Source organism: Rattus norvegicus, chromosome 18, assembly GCF_021556685.1.
Source record: "Rattus norvegicus strain SHRSP/BbbUtx chromosome 18, alternate assembly SHRSP_T2T, whole genome shotgun sequence".
Classification (NCBI taxonomy): domain Eukaryota; kingdom Metazoa; phylum Chordata; class Mammalia; order Rodentia; family Muridae; genus Rattus; species Rattus norvegicus.
The window spans coordinates 22,093,433-22,113,916 of record NC_141551.1 but is presented as its reverse complement, the minus strand read 5'-3'; positions in this window follow the sequence as shown (position 1 = coordinate 22,113,916).

Below are 20,484 nucleotides of genomic sequence, written 5' to 3'. Positions count from 1 at the left end.
AAATGTCTCGTTAATTATCAGTAGTAACAATGGATAGATGATAGATAGACAGAGATAGATAGTTGGATAGTAGACAGGTAGACAGACAGATTGGTATCACTTTATAGCCATGAGGATAGCCACCATTCAGCAGTGACCACACCAAGTGCTGGTAAGGATGCATAGAACAAGAGTTCAGCAGCTTCTTGCAAAGCTAAACGTACTGATATCATACAGTTTGGCAATCCATTTCCAAATGAAGTTGGAGTTTTGCTCACTTCAACACTTGCACATGAATGGTTATATGTACTTTATTCAGAGTTGCCGAAACCTGATAGCAACCGAGTGATCCTTCCACAGGAGAATGAGCAGACAAACAGTAGCAAAGCAATTTTTAATAAACTGTGAGCCATGAGAGGACGTGAAAATTTTAAAGCATGCTGTCAATAAAGTATGCTAATATAAAAGGACTGAAGAGTCTATGATTGCAATTGTATGACAGCTTGAGTAAGACAAAACTATAGAAATGTTAACATAGGAGAGGTCCATATGGTTAAAGGTTGTTATGCAACTGTCAAAGCAAATGAAGAATGTGTATGCTGTGTGCTAAGAATTTAGAGGAAAAAGGGATTCTTCACGGCACAGAGATGGCAAACACATGTAACTGTACTAATTAGAACTCACAAAATAGTGCAAACTCTAAAGGCCACTTGAACTATGAGTTTTAGTTACTGTCCATTGGTATGCTTTCATCAATTTTAATAAATACAATGCACTAATGCAAGACATTTATTACATGCACTATCCTGAATGAAGGAGAAGCAGTTTATTAGACTAAACCGATTACAACTGATGTCTGTATTTATCAATGGTGGGAGGTAGTTCAGTTATGAAATTGCTGGTCCACAACCAAGGAGACCTGAATTTGGATTCCCAGAACCCAAATGAAAACACCGGGCCTGGTACCACATGAGGTCCTGGGAAATCAGATCCTGCTGACCTGATTCGGGCTGAGTAAGTGAGCGCCGTATTCAGTGTGAATGCTGGCCTCAAAAAATATGATGGAGAGCCATTGAGGAAGATACCTGATATTGACTTCTGACCTCACATGTGCATACCTATAGGGAGCACACACACACACACACACACACACACACACACACACACACACGAGAGAGAGAGAGACAGAGACACAGACACACATACAGACACACACACACACAGACACACACACGCAGATACACAGACACCCATGGACACACAGACACACAGACATGCACACACACAGACATGCACACACACAGACACACAGACACACAGACATGCACACACACAGACACACACACAGATACACACAGACATACACACACACAGACACGCACACACAGAGACATACACACACAGAGAGACACACACACTCACACACACCCAGACACACACACACAGACACACAGAGACACACAGACACATAGACACACAGACATGCATGCACACACATACACAGAGACACACAGACACACAGACACACAGACATGCACACACACACACACACACACACACACACACACACACACACACAGAAATTAAACCCTCAGTCTGTCATACTGTAGGGCTTCAGAGAAAAGAATGCAATCTGATGACCACTGTTTTGAATTAGAACAGAAAGCATAATAACAGAGCACAGAGAAAGAAGGCTGCTGCATGCTATGATGCTGTTCTCATGGATGAAAATCAGAAAGAGATGAAACTCCAAAGTAATATTGCTGGCCTCTGAGTTGTTACTCTTGGTATCAAAACCTTACCCAAATGGTATGACTTTCTGATCAAGCATTACCTTCAGTGCTTCGCCTTGTCTCTTTAAGGCAATATTTTGCCCAGGAAGCAGAGGGTTTTTTTTTTTTTATTCTTATCCTCTTTAATCATGCAAACCAAAGGGCTTTGTAAAGAATCTAATCTTAAGAAACTTCTCTGTGTTGCCTGAAAAATAAGGATCACCTATTTAAAACACAAAGGCTTATCCCAGGAAGGCCAGGTTCTACCCTCTTTTCCTAGACTAACCCATTGCTGACAGATGTCAAGTCCTCGACACTCCCAATACACACAATTGGGGCACAAAGAAGAGGCAAAGGGCTCTGGCCTGCATTACAGGATCTGGGCAGTTGGCCTAGCAGCCATGCTCCCGCCTCTGGCTTAGTAAGCACTGCCATCTAGTGGTAACGTACTGTATCTGCTCTGTTCTGTCAGCTGACCAGTTTTTCTAAATCCAACTCTCCAACAGCTGCCTCTATAACAGTGTAGAAGATGCTATACCATTTTAGGTATTGGGGTTAATAAAGGTGAAGGAACACAAAGCCTCAGACATCTTTATTGGTTAGGCCTGCACTACCACGAGTTCATTTTCATTGTTAGAAAAAGCTGAAATTTCAAGGCCCTGTGAACAGAGATAAATTTGGCTGAAAGCTATTGGTCTTCTCTCCTTTTCCTATTGTGGCGCACATAAACCTAATTAGAGCATTTAAAAGTTTATGAAGTGGCTAGTGGGAGCCCACCGGCCTTTACCGCACGAGGCCCGCACAGGCCAATTAGGAGAGCAGAGTTCTGAGGCAATCTAGGAGCCTCTGTGGAGGCTGCCATTCTCTGTGAGAAACCGGATCAAACCAGACATGGAGGTCATGGTTGGATTCCACAGTGACTGGGGGACCTGTGTGTCTTTTCTGTCCAGGGCCCTCTAACTGCTTTTCTGCCTCTGGGCCTCCTCTGTTTCCTCCCCTCTCATTCATATTCAAGACCATGATTGGAAGCCTTGAACAGAAATGCAAAGTGCTTCTTAAATGTAGACAATTGAAATATAAATGTTCCTCTCATGCACTATTAATTATTTTATAGCCTCTCCAAGCACCTTTTGTGTATCTAGCAGCCTAAATGATGGTCGTAAAACCGGGAGGGTACTAGCCCAGGGTTTCTGTCGCTGCCTCTCTGTTCCCCATTCCTTTCATCTGTACCCAAATGCCTACTCTCTGGGGATTGTGTTTTAAGGGGGGAAAAGCTGCATCAATGACACGGTTTGCTTTTCCTTCTTTGTCAGACGAGATTAGAAAGACCTTAAGACCTTTCAATTGGCCACGCCCACTTGCCAACCTTGTTACTCTGGTTGGACTGTATTTTTCTCCATCTGTAAAATGGAGGGCAATAGCGGAGATTGGGGTACGGACGTTTAGTCAGTAAAGTGCTACCCAAGCATAGAACCTAAGTCAGTCTCAATGCTGGGGAGGCAGATGCGTAGACAGGTCCTGGGAGTGCTCTAGCAAGCGAGCCTACCGAAATGAGTGAGCTCTGTAAGAGGCACTATCTCAGAAACAGAACAGCAGTGGGTGGACAGGGTAGGGATCATGGGGACAGGGACTCTTTTCTCTTTTTCTCTTCTCTTCTTCTCTTTTCTCTTCTCTCTCTTTTCTCTTTTCTCTCTTCTCTTCTCTTTTCTCTCCTCTCCTCTCCTCTTCTCTTTTCTCTCTCTCTCTCTCTCTCTCTCTCTCTCTCTCTCTCTCTCTCTCTCTCTCTGCTCTTTTCTCTCTCTGACTCTCTTCTCTGTCTGACCCTTTCCCTTTCTCTCTCTTTCCCCTTCCCCCAGCCCCTCTATTATGTTCTGGCTTCCTCTCCTCTCCTCTCCTCTCCTCTCCTCTCCTCTCCTCTCCTCTCCTCTCCTCTCCTCTCCTCCCTGGCCCCTCTGTTCCCTCTCTTTCTCTGCCTCTACTTCCTTCTCAACTTCTCAAATAAACTCTGTCTGGGAGCTGGGGACGTGGGGGGGGGGGGTTCAAGATGCCTCAGCTTGTTTGTGTCTGCTGAGGCAACCCCTCTCATCACACCATGCTGCACTCTACAAAACATACCCTTGGCTTTACAAAGCTCATCCTCTATGAGTGTGGCCCTAACTAAGACTCTTAGCAATGGGGAAATATGACACCTGAAGCAACCATCTTCTGTAACCAGGCACGTCTTCCCATGGAGGGATTGGAACACTAACTCAGTCACAGGGCCTGAGGCCTACAATTTGTCCTGCCTACAAGATGTGTAGGGGTAAAAATGGAGTGGAAATTGAGTGACCAACCAATGACTGGTCCAGCTTGAGACTCATAACATGAGAGCCCACCCCTGACACTGCTAATGGCATTCTGCTATACTTGCAGACAGGAGCCTAGCATAACTGTCATCAAAGAGAGGTTTCACCCAGCATCTGATGGAAACCGATGCAGAGACCCACTGCCAAACATTAGGTAGAGGTTGGGGAATCCTAAGCATGGGAGGGAAGATTGTAGGAACCAGAGCAATGAAGGACACCACAAGAAAATCTACAGAATCAACTAACCTTGGCCCATAGGAGCTCACAGCAACTGAACCTCCAACCAGGCAGCCTGCATGGGACTGACCTTCACCCTCTGCACATATTTCAGTTGTGTAGCTTGGTCTCCAAAAGTGACTCCTAACAGTAGGAGCAGGGGCTGTCTCTGAGTCTGTTGTCTGCCTTTGGGACGCTTTCTACCCACTGGGCTACCGAGTTTAGCCTCAAGAGGGGAGGATGTACCTAGGTTTATTCTAACTGGATATGCCAGCACTGGTTAATATCTTGCCCTTTTCTGAAAAGAAAAGAAGGAGGAATGGATTGGGGGGAGGCAAGGACTGGGAGGAGAGGTGGGAGGGGAAATTGTGGTCAAGATATAAGGCAATTCATTAGTTAACTAATTAATTAATAGAAAAGAGACCCTATCTCAAAAATGGTAGAGAGCAATTGAGGAAGACTTTCAGCATTCTCTGACTTCCAAACTCATACACACATATATGTACACACACACACACACACACACACACACACACACACACACACACACACACAAAATAAATGGAGGCAGTGACTCTGCTTTCCAGCAGGAGATAAGGCCATGGAGTACTGCTTCTTGTGAGTGATGTGACCACAGTCATGAATTTACAGACTGTTAGACACTGCTCTTTAATAATTCAGTGACACAAATCAGAGAAGCGCCCAGGGTTTGCCCAACATCAAGTTGAGTGCTCACGTAACAACAGATGCTAGAGCACTAACCACTAACTTTAACCAACACAGGTGACAGGTTACTAACACACACACACACACACACACACACACACACACACACAAACCCCTTCATGCCCTGTCTGCTTCTTGCTTGACTAGATAGGCATGTTAACCACTCAGGGCTTGCCCCATGCCTCCTTTACCCACCACCTTTGAGAATGACAGCACACTGATAACTCTCCTAACCTTGAAGCTTCATCTGACTGACTGCCTCACAGGTAGTGTAAGGCAGATAAGAAGAGCAGAAGTGATCATCTTTGGGAAGCAAATTAGGCCCCATAGTCCCTCTTTGACCACCTTGCGGAACCCAAACTGAGATAATGATCAGTCAGACCATACTTTGACCAAAACTTCTTTATGAATACATCTTGCTACTCACCCCCCTTTCCTAGTTCCTCTTGTCAGTAGCCTGAAGAGGGACTCAGGGTCATGAATACCATTTATTTCTTCTTCCCAGTTGGTTAAATGGTCTCTCCTTGCTTCTCTTCATTACATGTCTCCTGATCTGAGATATGTGATCGCTGAGCCTCGCCTTTGGGGGCTGCAGGAACCGAGGGTTTTTTCTCTACAACACTAATTACACAGTGACAAACATGTTTAATGGCCAGGGAGTGTGAATCTTTTAAATTATAAAATCTGGTCAGTTTACTAGGAAAGGGGATGAAGGTGTCAGAGGCAGCTGATGTGCAGCTCAGCACGGCTGCTATGTACCTGGTTTCTTTGCAGAGGCTTCTGCATAGAGAGCTCATGCCACAGAAGAGAAATTCAGGGGGAATCAGAGTTTATTATTATGAAAAAGCATATGCTTAGACTTAAGTACAGGCAAAAGGCCTGTGGGCGGCAATACCGGCTGACACGTTAACTCAGACAGGGGACTTCCACGTGGTCCCACACCTACCTGAAGAGCTATAGGTTGTCAATGGCTGCTGAGAAGAGGAGAAATATGATCCTCCATGGATGAGCTCCTGAACGGGTTGTCAATCCTAAGTGAGTAATGGACGCTAAGTGGACTCCGTAGGTTGTATGTATGGATGCATATATATCTTTTTATATACACACATGTACATATATGTAATAATAATGAATTTAGAAGGGCGAGAGCACAGAGAAGGAGCTGAAAGGGAGGGAGGCTGGCAAGTGGTGTAGATAGAGTAGTCAGGTAAAAAGTTCTCAAGAAATGTACTATTTGGAAGGAAATAAAAAATAAGACCCAAGGAAGGCAGCAGTTCACAGCAAGAGTCCTGGGACTTTGGGCCAGTCATTTATGGACAAATTTAATGGAGTAGTCTGCTTTATTAGTAAAGCTTAGTAGATGAGATGGGCAGTTTCAGAACTGTGTCAATATTTTTCAAAGTATTCTTTCCCTCTTGGTGTTGCTATGCTGTTTTCCAGCTGACTCGATGAGTCCAGGAGTCAGATTCATGCTGAGAATGAGCTAATGTGATATCCCGGGGTAACCCTAAGTAAGCAAGCAGTGAGAGACCTGTATGGTAAAAAATGTTCAGATATTGAAGAACAAAATTCAAGGTGTTAGAAAATGAAAAGACCAAAAGTAATCTACAGCTGCGGTGTAATCCTCATCAAAATTTCAACACAATTCTTTGCAGAACTTGAGCAGACAGTTTTCAGGTTGGTATAGAAACACAAAAGACCGAGGACAGGACACCACTGGAACCTGAAGGGACTGACTGGATAAACAGTTCTCTGCACCCAAATCCCATGGGAGGGAGAGCTAAACCTTCAGAGAGGCAGACACGCCTGGGAAACCAGAAGAGACTGCATTCTGCCCACATCTCTGACGCCAGAGGAAAACACCAAACGCCATCTGGAACCCTGGTGCACAGAAGCTCCCAGAAAGGGCGGCGCAGATCTTCCTGATTGCTGCCACCGCAGAGAGCTCATAAGCAACACCCCACGAGCAAACTTGAGCCTCGGAACCACAGGTAAGACAAACCTTCCAGCTCCAAGCGACCTGCCTGGTGAACTCAAGACAAAGGTCCACAGGAACAGCTGAAGACGTGTAGATAGGAAAAACGACACGCCCGAAAGTGGAACACTCTGTCCCCATAACTGGCTGAAAGAAAACAGGAAAACAGTTCTACAGCACTCCTGACACACAGGTTTATAGGACAGTCTAGCCACTGTCAGAAATAGCAGAACAAAGTAACACTAGAGATAATCTGATGGCAAGAGGCAAGCACAGGAACCCAAGCAACAGAAACCAAGACTACATGGCATCATCGAAGCCCAATTCTCCCACCAAAGCAAACACAGAATATCCAAACACACCAGAAAAGCAAGATCTAGATTTAAAATCACATTTGATCATGATGCTAGAGGACTTCAAGAAAGATGTGAAGAACTCCCTTAGAGAAACACAGGAAAACATTAATAAACAAGTAGAAGCCTACAGAGAGGAATCGCAAAAATCCCTGGAAGAATTCCAGGAAAACATAAATAAACAAGTAGAAGCCCATAGAGAGGAGTCACAAAAATCCCTGAAAGAATTCCAGGGGAATTGAATTGAAGGAATTAAAAATGGAAATAGAAGCAATCAAGAAAAAACACATGGAAACAACCCTGGATATAGAAAACCAAAAGAAGAGACAAGGAGCTGTAGATACGAGCTTCACCAACAGAATACAAGAGATGGAAGAGAGAATCTCAGGAGCAGAAGATTCCATAGAAATCATCGACTCAACTGTCAAAGATAATGTAAAGCGGAAAAAGCTATTAGTCCAAAACATACAGGAAAACCAGGACTCAATGAGAAGAGCAAACCTAAGGATAATAGGTATAGGAGAGAGTAAAGACTCCCTGCTCAAAGGACCAGAAAATATCTTCAACAAAATCATAGAAGAAAACTTCCCTAACCTAAAGAAAGAGATAGCCATAAGCATACAAGAAGCCTACAGAACTCCAAATAGATTGGACCAGAAAAGAAACTCCTCCCATCACATAATAGTCAAAACACCAAACGAACAAAATGAAGAAAATATTAACAGCAGTAAGGGGAAAAGGTCAAGGAACATATAAAGGCAGACCTATAAGAATCACACCAGACTTTTCGCCAGAAACTATGAAAGCCAGAAGATCCTGGACAGATGTCATACAGACGCTAAGAGAACACAAATGCCAGCCCAGGTTACTGTATCCTGCAAAACTCTCAATTAACATCGATGGAGAAACCAAGATATTCCATGACAAAACCAAATTTACACAATATCTTTCTACAAATCCAGCACTACAAAAGATAATAAATGGTAAAGCCCAACATAAGGAGGCAAGCTATACCCTAGAAGAAGCAAGAAACTAATTGTCTTGGCAACAAAACAAAGAGAAGAAAAGCACACAAACATAACCTCATATACAAATATGAATATAACAGGAAGCAATAATCACTATTTCTTAATATCTCTCAACATCAATGGCCTCAACTCCCCAATAAAAAGACATAGATTAACGAACTGGATATGCAACGAGGACCCTGCATTCTGCTGCCTACAGGAAACAAACCTCAGAGACAAAAACAGACACTACCTCAGAGTGAAAGGCTGGAAAACAACTTTCCAAGCAAATGGTCAGAAGAAGCAAGCTGGAGTAGCCATTCTAATATCAAATAAAATCAATTTTCAACTAAAATTCATCAAAAAAGATAAGGAAGGACACTTCACATTCATCAAAGGAAAAATCCACCAAGATGAACTCTCAATCCTAAATATCTATGCCCCAAATACAAGGGCACCTACATACGTAAAAGAAACCTTACTAAAGCTCAAAACACACATTGCACCTCACACAATAATAGTAGGAGATTTCAACACCCCACTCTCATCAATGGACAGATCATGGAAACAGAAATTAAACAGAGATGTAGACAGACTAAGAGAAGTCATGAGCCAAATGGACTTAACAGATATTGATAGAACATTCTATCCTAAAGGAAAAGGATATACCTTCTTCTCAGCTCCTCGTGGTACTTTCTCCAAAATTGACCATATAATTGGTCAAAAACCGCGCCTCAACAGGTACAGAAAGATAGAAATAATCCCATGCGTGTTATCAGACCACCACGGCCTCAAGCTGGTCTTCAATAACAATAAGGGAAGAATGCCCACATATACGTGGAAATTGAACAATGCTCTACTCAATGATAACCTGGTCAAGGAAGAAATAAAGAAAGAAATTAAAGACTTTTTAGAATTTAATGAAAATGAAGGTACAACATACCCAAACTTATGGGACACAATGAAAGATGTGCTAAGAGGAAAACTCATAGTGCTGAGTGCCTGCAGAAAGAAACAGGAAAGAGCATATGTCACCAGCTTGACAAAACACCTAAAAGCTCTAGAATAAAAAAGAAGCAAATACACCCAGGAGGAGTAGAAGGCAGGAAATAATCAAACTCAAGAGTTGAAATCAACCAAGTATAAACAAAAAGGACCATAGAAAGAATCAACAGAACCAAAAGTTGGTTCTTTGAGAAAATCAACAAGATAGATAAACCCTTAGCCAGACTAAGGAGAGGACACAGAGACTGTGTCCAAATTAACAAAATCAGAAATGAAAAGGGAGACATAACTACAGATTCAGAGGAAATTCAAAAAATCATCAGATCTTACTATAAAAGCCTATATTCAACAAAACTTGAAAATCTGCAGAAAATGGACAATTTCCTAGACAGATACCAGGTACTGAAGTTAAATCAGGAACAGATAAACCAGTTAAACAACCCCATAACTCCTAAGGAAATAGAAGCAGTCATTAAAGGTCTCCCAATCAAAAAGAGCCCAGGCCCAGACGGGTTTAGTGCAGAATTCTATCAGACCTTCATAGAAGACCTCATACCAATATTATCCAAACTATTCCACAAAATTGAAACAGATGGAGCACTACCGAATTCCTTCGATGAAGCCACAATTACTCTTATACCTAAACCACACAAAGACCCAACAAAGAAATAGAACTTCAGACCAATTTCCCTTATGAACATCGACGCAAAAATACTCAATAAAATTCTGGCAAACCGAATCCAAGAGCACATCAAAACAATCATCCACCATGATCAAGTAGGCTTCATCCCAGGCATGCAGGGATGGTTTAATATATGGAAAACCATCAACGTGATCCATCATATAAACAAACTGAAAGAACAAAACCACATGATCATTTCACTAGATGCTGAGAAAGCATTTGACAAAATTCAACACCCCTTCATGATAAAAGTCCTGGAAAGAATAGGAGTTCAAGGCCCATACCTAAACATAGTAAAAGCCATATACAGCAAACCAGTTGCTAACATTAAACTAAATGGAGAGAAACTTGAAGCAATCCGAGTAAAATCAGGGACTAGACACGGCTGCCCCCTCTCTCCCTACTTATTCAATATAGTTCTTGAAGTTCTAGCAGAGCAATCAGACAACAAAAGGTGGTCAAGGGGATATTGATCGGAAAAGAAGAAGTCAAAATATCACTATTTGGAGATGATATGATAGTATATTTAAGTGATCCTAAAAGTTCCACCAGAGAACTACTAAAGCCGATAAACAACTTCCGCAAAGTGGCTGGGTATAAAATTAACTCAAATCAGTAGCCTTCCTCTACACAAAAGAGAAACAAGCCGAGAAAGAAATTAGGGAAACGACACCCTTCATAATAGACCCAAATAATATAAAGTACCTCGGTGTGACTTTAACCAAGCAAGTAAAAGATCTGTACAATAAGAACTTCAAGACTCTGAAGAAAGAAATTGAAGAAGACTTCAGAAGATGGAAAGATCTCCCATGCTCATGGATTGGCAGGATTAATATAGTAAAAATGGCCATTTTACCAAAAGCAATCTACAGATTCAATGCAATCCTCATCAAAATACCAATCCAATTCTTCAAAGAGTTAGACAGAACAATTTGCAAATTCATTTGGAATAACAAAAAACCCAGGATAGCTAAAGCTATCCTCAACAATAAAAGGACTTCAGAGGGAATAACTATCCCTGAACTCAAGCAGTATTACAGAGCAATAGTGATAAAAACTGCATTGTATTGGTACAGAGACAGACAGATAGACCAATGGAATAGAATTGAAGACCCAGAAATGAACCCACACACCTCTGGTCACTTGATTTTTGACAAAGGAGCCAAAACCATCCAATGGAAAAAAGATAGCATTTTCAGCAAATGGTGCTGGTTCAACTGGAGGTCAACATGTAGAAGAATGCAGATTAATCCATGCTTATCCCCCTGTACAAAGCTTAAGTCCAAGTGGATCAAGGACCTCCACATCAAACCAGACACACTCAAACTAATAGAAGAAAAACTAGGGAAGCATCTGGAACACATGGGCATTGGAAAAAATTTCCTGAACAAAACACCAATGGCTTATGCTCTAAGATCAAGAATCGACAAACGGGATCTCATAAAACTGCAAAGCTTCTGTAAGGCAAAGGACACAGTGGTTAGGACAAAACGGCAACCGACAGATTGGGAAAAGATCTTTACCAATCCTACAACAGATAGAGGCCTTATATCCAAAATATACAAAGAACTCAAGAAGTTAGACTGCAGGGAGACAAATAACCCTATTAAAAAATGGGGTTCAGAGCTAAACAAAGAATTCACAGCTGAGGAATGCCGAATGGCTGAGAAACACCTAAAGAAATGTTCAACATCTTTAGTCATAAGGGAAATGCAAATCAAAACAACCCTGAGATTTCACCTCACACCAGTGAGAATGGCTAAGATCAAAAACTCAGGTGACAGCAGATGCTGGCGAGGATGTGGAGAAAGAGGAACACTCCTCCATTGTTGGTGGGATTGCAGACTGGTACAACCATTCTGGAAATCAGTCTGGAGGTTCCTCAGAAAATTGGACATTGAACTGCCTGAGGATCCAGTTATACCTCTCTTGGCCATATACCCAAAAGATGCCCCAAAATATAAAAAAGACACGTGCTCCACTATGTTCGTCGCAGTCTTATTTATAATAGCCAGAAGCTGGAAAGAACCCAGATGCCCTTCAACAGAGGAATGGATACAGAAAATGTGGTACATCTACACAATGGAATATTACTCAGCTATCAAAAACAATGACTTTATGAAATTTGTAGGCAAATGGTTGGAACTGGAAAATATCATCCTGAGTGAGCTAACCCAATCACAGAAAAACACACATGGTATGCACTCATTGATAAGTGGCTATTAGCCCAAATGCTTGAATTACCCTAGATGCCTAGAACAAATGAAACTCAAGACGGATGATCACAATGTGAATGCTTCACTCCTTCTTTAAAAGGGGATCAAGAATACCCTTGGCAGGGAAGGGAGAGGCAAAGATTAAAACAGACACAGAAGGAACACCCATTCAGAGCCTGCCCCACATGTGGCCCATACATATACAGCCATCCAATTAGACAAGATGGATGAAGCAAAGAAGTGCAGGCAGACAGGAGCCGGATGTAGATCGCTCCTGAGAGACACAGCCAGAATACAGCAAATACAGAGGCGAATGCCAGCAGCAAACCACTGAACTGAGAATAGGACCCCCGTTGAAGGAATCAGAGAAAGAACTGGAAGAGCTTGAAGGGGCTCGAGACCCCATATGTACAACAATGCCAAGCAACCAGAGCTTCCAGGGACTAAGCCACTACCTAAAGACTATACATGGACTGACCCTGGACTCTGACCTCATAGGTAGCAATGAATATCCTAGTAAGATCACCAGTAGAAGGGGAAGCCCTGGGTCCTGCTAAGACTGAACCCCCAGTGAACTAGATTGTTGGGGGGAGGGCGGCAATGGGAGGAGGATGGGGAGGGGAACACTCATAAAGGAGGGGAGGGGGATGTTTGCCCAGAAACCGGGAAAGGGAATAACACTCGAAATGTAAATAAGAAATACTCAAGTTAATAAAAAAAAAAAGAAAAAAAGAAAAAAAAAGACCGAGGACAACTAAAACAGTACCAAATGATAAAAGATCTGCAGGAGTTATCGCAATCCCTGACCTCAAATTCTACTTTGGAGAAATATTAATAAAAACAGCATGGTGCAAAAGCAGACACATTGATCAAAGAAATCGTACTGAAGACCCAAATATAAATTGAAGACCCAGACACATCTATCTATATTTGATTTTTTATAAAATTAGCTAGAAATATACAATGGGGAAAAGGACAGCTGTTGCGGTAAAAATAAAAAAATGAACAGAATGGTTCCTACGGTTCCCAAGTGTGTGTGTGTGTGTGTGTGTGTGTGTGTGTGTGTGTGTGTGTGTGTGTGTGTGTGTATACGCATGTGTACTTGCTAGTTCCTCCTCCAGCTGGCCATTGGAACTAGCACTAATTCATCTCAGTGGCTCCACGCTGCCCCCAAAGTACTCTCTGACCTAGGTTGGTGGCTGCCAAGCCAGTTTATCATATAGAGACTGCCTATCTCAGCTCTCTTACCGGTGGACTCTACTTACATTATCAGCATCTACCCCCAGTCCTAGTGGCAGCTACCCTCTCGTAACTCTCTGCTGCTGTTCTCTTTACATTCCCAACATCCACCTCCTGATAATTGTGGTATAAACTCCCAACAACCTGTAAAATCAAGACTCAACTAACTGTAACCCAACAATCAGATTTATATGTTAAATTCTCAATCCACAACACATCCACAAAAAAACTCACAACCAATTGATAAGGATATAAACCGCCCACCTAGATAAGATAAATTTACCTACAGGAATCCATCCCAACTACCTTGGCAATTCAAGACCACCCCGATCTGGGTCATCCTTCTTTGTCCCCATCTTAATTTTCCTCCCTTCTCCTCCTTTCCTACCTTACAAAACCTTGTCTCCGCCTTATTTTTTACTGTCCATTCATGGCCTTGACCTAACTGGTGCCAGCCATCATCTGCATATAGACATCAACCTACAGACAGTATCTTCAACAAATGGTGCTGGTCAAACTGATTGACTGCATGCAGAAGAATACAAATAGATCTATATTACAAAGCTCAATTCTAAAATAACTAAAGATCTCGATATAAGATCAAATATTCACTATGTGATAGGAGAGAAAGTGGGGAATCATTTTGAGCAATAGCACAGGCATTAAGAGCAACAGGTAATAAATAGGAACTCAAGAAATTTTGTACAAAGCTGCAGGTTACAAAGTAGAAAAATTTTTTTTGTTCTTTTGTTTATTTGGATCTTTTTACCAACTACACATTTGAGAGAAGACTAATATCCAAAATTTATGAATAACTCAAAGAACTGGGCAAGAAAACAAATAACAAAATTTTTAAAAATGGGCAGATCTAAACAAAGAAACATTTCTAAGGCGATGAAATAAATCCTTTCATTCTCTTGTCAGTTCATTGCCTGTACAGTATATACAATGAAACCTATTCTAGCCATGAGATGAGAGTTTCGTCATTTAGAAAGCAAAGCCACAGTAGATGTCTTGAAATCATGAAACCTTGGATTCATCCTCAGCATGCGAGAAAGAGAGAGAGGGAGAGACAGAAGGAAACAGAGAATAGAGAAGGAAGAAAAGGGAGAGGAAGAAGGTAGGAGAGGGAAGGAAAGGCTGAAAGGGAGAAGGGGAAAGAAAATGTTAAAATACACAAAGACTCTGCAAAATTTCTTTTGTTGCAAAGATAACTAACAAATTCTACTCTTAACTCTGCATGTTTGAGGTCTTCGGTGGGGGCCATTTAAAATAGTGGAGAGACCAGTGTCTAAAGGGTTACCCTGCTGCAGAGCCCAGGATGGTTTGGCTACACTGTAAACACACAGATGGCTATGTAGAACAAAAGAAAAGGGAGCCTCTGCCTTACTCATTTAACTGCATGCCACTCTACCTCTAAGGTCACAACCCTAAGGGCAAGAGGACCCAGAGCCAACAGGGAGCCAAATCCCCTCAGCTTTCATCTTAGTTTAAAATATTAATTTATTTTCCAAGTAATATCCGGAATAATAAATTGACCAAGAATATTCATCTAATAAAAGATATGCAAATTTCTTTATAAATATACGGTATCATTTATAATGTTGACAAGTCAGAAACTCTAAATACCAAAGACAGGATGCAAACATAAAGACGCCCCCTCCTCTCCTCTCTCCCTCTTCCTCCTCCTCCTACAAGAGCATACACACATTTACACACACACACAACTTACCCCCTCTCCCCTGCACACACACAATCTATTTTATTTTTAGCTCCACAGATGGTCACAAATGGCCTATATTATCTATAGACTTCCAAACCCAACTTACATTCACGTACAAACTGAACATAAATATAATGGGACGATCCAATTCTAAGACTTGAATTTTAAAAACTGATAGACTGTCAGACTAATTTTGCAAATGCAATTAACCCATAAATCATCACTGGATGTATCAAATAAAAGTAATTTTTGAACAATCCAACTAAAATGGCAAACAATAGGATGATCCTAATCTAGCCTTTGACAACCCAGAGCTCACTTTCCACAGCTGCCCACTCCTACCTTATGCCATCCAGATATCAGCCATTCCTTTTGTTGCCCAGGTTAGTATCTGGGGTGCAAGGTTCAGAACAGTTTGAGGCATTGTGATGGTCTTAAGTAAGATAGTAAGGTCTGGAACAATGCTTTCCCAAAACCAATTTGGCCCACTATTAGCAAACTATAATTTTTATCTCTGACTTCAGGAAACAAAAGGAGCAAGTGAACAGAGAGGTGGGAAAAATGTATGCAGCATGGCTCTCCAGAATGGGCTCCAATCAGGGTTGGCCAAGCAGGTCTCGTGTGGTCCAGGCCATGTCAGATCCCTCAGTGGGGAGTTGACGCAGCTCTATGTTTCCAAAGGCAGGCGATGGAGCTGGTTCAGGTGTATAGCTCCTTGTTTTTGTCTCCGTGAACATTGATTTCCTCTTCCCCTACTGAAGCGGTCAGTACAGTGCCAAGTGATTTTCTCCACGTCATTGTCCAGTTCCAAGAGACAATAAGAATTTAAAGAAAGGATGATCAGGGTCAAAGGCTCCTAGGGTCAATGTATAATGTCCATCTGAGGAGGCTTAGGGCTCCATGATTTGTGATAAAACATCAATGAGACCATATTAGAGTGGTGCAAGTCCAGAGTATGTGGCATCAATGATATCAATGCGGCTCAATGACAGTGAATACAGTATGATGTGGTTTACACATAGCTATAAAGAGAGAGGAGGATAGCTGAGCTTGAACCAGCCCACAGGGACTGCCAGAGCTGGGGAAAGGCAGTCCTGCACATGACTGGGAAGATTCGGCAAGGTAGGTAAATGTGGGTAGCTGTGCTGGTGGGATCAACTTGAATGAAGCTCCCTCTGATTGAGAAACCTTTATAAAACCTAGTGAACCCCTAAAATATGGCAGAATCTTTGTTGAATGAAAGAAATAAACCTCTGTAGGCAACTACCGATGTCAGCATGCCTTCAGATTCATGGAGACCTTACAATCAGGCATTCTTGGGCTGGGACAGACTAAGAAGACAGACACAAATCTTAAAAAGACAACAATGTTAAGTGCTGACAAGCATACACAGTCTGTGGGCAAGTGAGTCTGTGTTTCCATTCCCAATGATCTCCCAATTCCATTTGAAATCTCAGCCAAATCATCTACACGTGGATTTGAGAAGTTCACCAATAACACGGACTAAACTATAGATTACTACAACTATTCGCTAAGGCAGTGTAGTCTGCTATTTCTTTCAGCTTGAGCAAATGTACGGTTTTAATGTTCCTTCCCAGTTTGTGTTTCCTGAAGCTGACGTCCAATGCAAAGAAATGGCAGTGACGCTGCTTCTCCTTGGCCACATCCTCTGAAGTAGGAGAGTGGAGAATCAGAAGGCTGCACGCCTCTCTTTCTCCGGCACCCGCCCCACTCCACCTGCACAATAGAACTATATAGATCAGGGTGCTCGCCCGTGTGGCTATGTGTGATAACGCTTGCCAAACTTTACAGCAAGCCATTCAACTTTCATAGAATCTTACGAGGTGAGTAGACCTGTGAGCATTCTCCTTGTATATATCTTGGAAGGTCTCTGCAGTTCTCTGCTTAGAAAATTATAGTTAGGGGCTAGAAAGAGAGCTCCACAGTTAAGAGTACTTGACTTCTACAGAGAACCTAGATTCCATTCTCAGCATTCACATGGCGGCTCACAACTGTTTATAATCCTAGTTCCAAGGTATTGGATAATGTCTTCCAGCCTCTTTGGGGAGTCAGGCATGCAAATGGTGCATAGACACACACAGACAAAGCATGCATACACATTTTTTAAATAATAAAACTGTAGTCTGAGGAAATGGAGAATAAATAATTCAAAACCATTTGCTCAAGATTGAAGGCAAGTAGAGACTCTGGTCTAGCCTGTATGACTTACTAAGGTTTGCCTGTGGTCCTCCTTTCCTTGGAGGCTATCACACAGAAAAGGCTACATGTAGAAGAAACTCTGGATCCCCTAGAGGAACAGTTCTCAATCTATAGATTAAGACCCCGCAACAACCCCTTCACAAGGGTTGCCTGAGACCACTGGAAAACACAGACATTTACATTATGATTAATAGCAGTAGCTGAATTATAGTTATGAAGTAGCAATGAAAAAGGATTTATTTTGTGTGTGGGGGGCGGGGGGTTACCACTACATGAGAAAATGTATTTAAGGGTCACAGGTTTAGGAAAGTTAAGACCCAGTGCCGTGCAGCAAGACAGTGCTCAACAGACTCCAAACTGGAAAACATACATAGAGGCCATGAAGAATGTGTGCGTTTTCAGAGCAAGCACAGGCCAGTCACTGCTAGTAGGGCAAAGCATACATGAGCTTCTCCTAGGTGACAGAGAGACACAGAGACTGTGTTAGGGATAAAGACAGAGACAGACAGAGAAACAGAAAGACAGAAATAGAATAAAGAGAGACGAAGGCACAGAGAATGCAAACACAGGACCACCGGCCCAGAAACAGAAATCTCATGCAGGAAAGGGTAATTGGTTCTAACAAAGGGTTAGAAAGTAAGTTGCTAAAGAGAGGCCCAGGGCAAGGATGCAGGGTAAAGGGATTCACTGGTGAAGGCAAAGTACACTGTAACACCTATAAGAGAAAGACTAGCCTCAAATCTCTTCAGCAAGCAAACACTTTAAAGTAAAAGATTAAAAAATGATTTTCATTTTTATTCAAAAATACTTTTAAAAAGTTAGAATGTAATCATTGCTTAGAGATGGGATTAAATCAAAGCTGTAATTTCTAGAATTTATACTAATATGACTCCTACGGATATTGTAATTACTAAGTGTGCTTAGCCTGTTTTCAGAGCTATATCTAGATGTGTGAAGTGTGTTTACTTCCTGAGGCTCATAAGCTGCCCACTATCCCCAAACCCTTGTTTCCTTGAGGAAATGTTTCAACGTGAAAGAATCTGCTTTAGAAAAAGAGCCCAGAGTCATGGAATGAGGCATCGGAACTCCAGAGGCTACTCGTGGGAACCAGTCACCCTCCTTCCCACAGTCCCACGGAAATGGTGCCTGCGTGTGTGTGGAACTGGAAGAATGGATATCCACTGCCAACCGTGGATGCTCAGAAAGCTCTCCCTGTATCAGCCAATGTGATCTCACGTGACTCTGATGCTCTCACTGCTCAAAAGGGCACATTGATCTCCTCTAAGAGCCAGGCTTGAATTAGCATGAAACTTTCCCAATTTGGCTCTTCTTCAGTCCAATACCCTATCCTCCTGCCCCAAGCCTCGTATGTGCATGGGCATGATCTTTGAGGTAAAGAGAGAGACAGGAGTTACACTCCCTGGGTCTCTAAAACAAATCCCTATGAATAGCAGAAGTTGGAACTGACGATAGCCCCAAGATCGCGCCCATGTGCACTAAGCTTAGGGTTCAGAGTCAACTTCAGATAGCAGAGCTTCTGGCTGGCAGTAATGAGCTTCCCCTGCTGGGAAGGAGCTGGTCATGACTATTGGCGGGCAGGGGGAACAGTTCAAGCAAAAGTCTGAAGAGGACATGTTGAGTCCTACAAGTGAGGACATCTGTGAATGGGGCCCACCCCATTGGCTGATGACAGCATTTCATTAAAGGCTGAACACCCGAAGCACCAGAAGCTAGAGGTATTGAGGTCTGGCGTCTACTCCAAAGGTTTTAAAGGTGCCAGCAGAGCTCTGTCCTCGTCAGGTCTTCTCACCTATCTCCTAAATTTGGAGCAGTATACCATACATGGTAAGCTGGTTAATCCCCACATCTTGGTCTCTGTACAGATGAGTGGTCTTGCCCTTTCTAACCCATGCTTAGGATACCCAAGTGCCTCCTTGAGGCATTGTACCTCGGTGTTTAGAAAAAAAAAAAAAAAAGCTTATACAATCACTAGTTCTAAAAGATATTAACAATGGGGCCAATGTTGGCGTCACCCACTCCATTTCTTGTGCTGGGTAGAACAGGCCTTGTTCATGCTAGGCCAAGTGCTCTACCTTTACCACTGAGCGACTGCCCTATGGAGCCAGCTTTTCTCTAAAAAAAGCATTATTCAAACTTGTAAGGCTTCTACAGAGACACGGAACGCATGGGGGGTGGGGTGGGAGGGGGAAATCTACCACTCTGTAAGGTGATTAACTGATCTTTGTAAGGTAATTAACAAAGAATTTTAAAAGTGTGCTGAGAAATATGCTGCGTGGGTGGATAATGGTACTCCAGGAAACCATAGGCTATTAAATAAAAATCCCAGTACCAGGCTCAGATCTCCCTGTGGAGGCCAGGGGCACTGAGATCCCCCATCAACGCAGGCTATTGTCATTGCTTTTGGTTGCCGATGGAAATTAGATGGGAAGACCCTCAGACGTGGTAAGATCAAGACATGGAGCGATCAAGCTTAATCTACTGATCTGGAAACGCCTTCCTTGCTGGCTAGCTTTCACCATGCCGGAAAGCACTATCCAGGCTTTGGGAAGGAGAAAGCTATCAACAGTCTTTACCCAGATGTGGAAACTGTGTGCTAAAATACCAACTGCCAGGTAAGGTGTCCCCACTGGTGAACTGGTGGAATACTTCTTAAGAGGATAACCGCTTCCTCATTGGCATTCAGGCCAGCAGCACTGACAGAACTTGTACTGGAAACCTGGTCATAAGTCCATGACTGCGGAGGTTTTTGGTCCTAGGTAGAAAGCTATCACCCATGTTTTTTTTGTTTTGTTTTGTTTTGTTTTTTTTTTAATTAGATGGGAAGACTCTCAGACATGGTGAGATCAAGACATGGAGCGATCAAGCTTAATACACTGATCTGGAAACGATAAACATCTCAAACTGTCCTCTAAATATTTGTTTATGTCCATTGATTAATGTTACCCTCAGCCTTGGTTACAGACGCTTTTCCTTGCAGTGACTGGTACTGAATGCAGAGGCTCCTG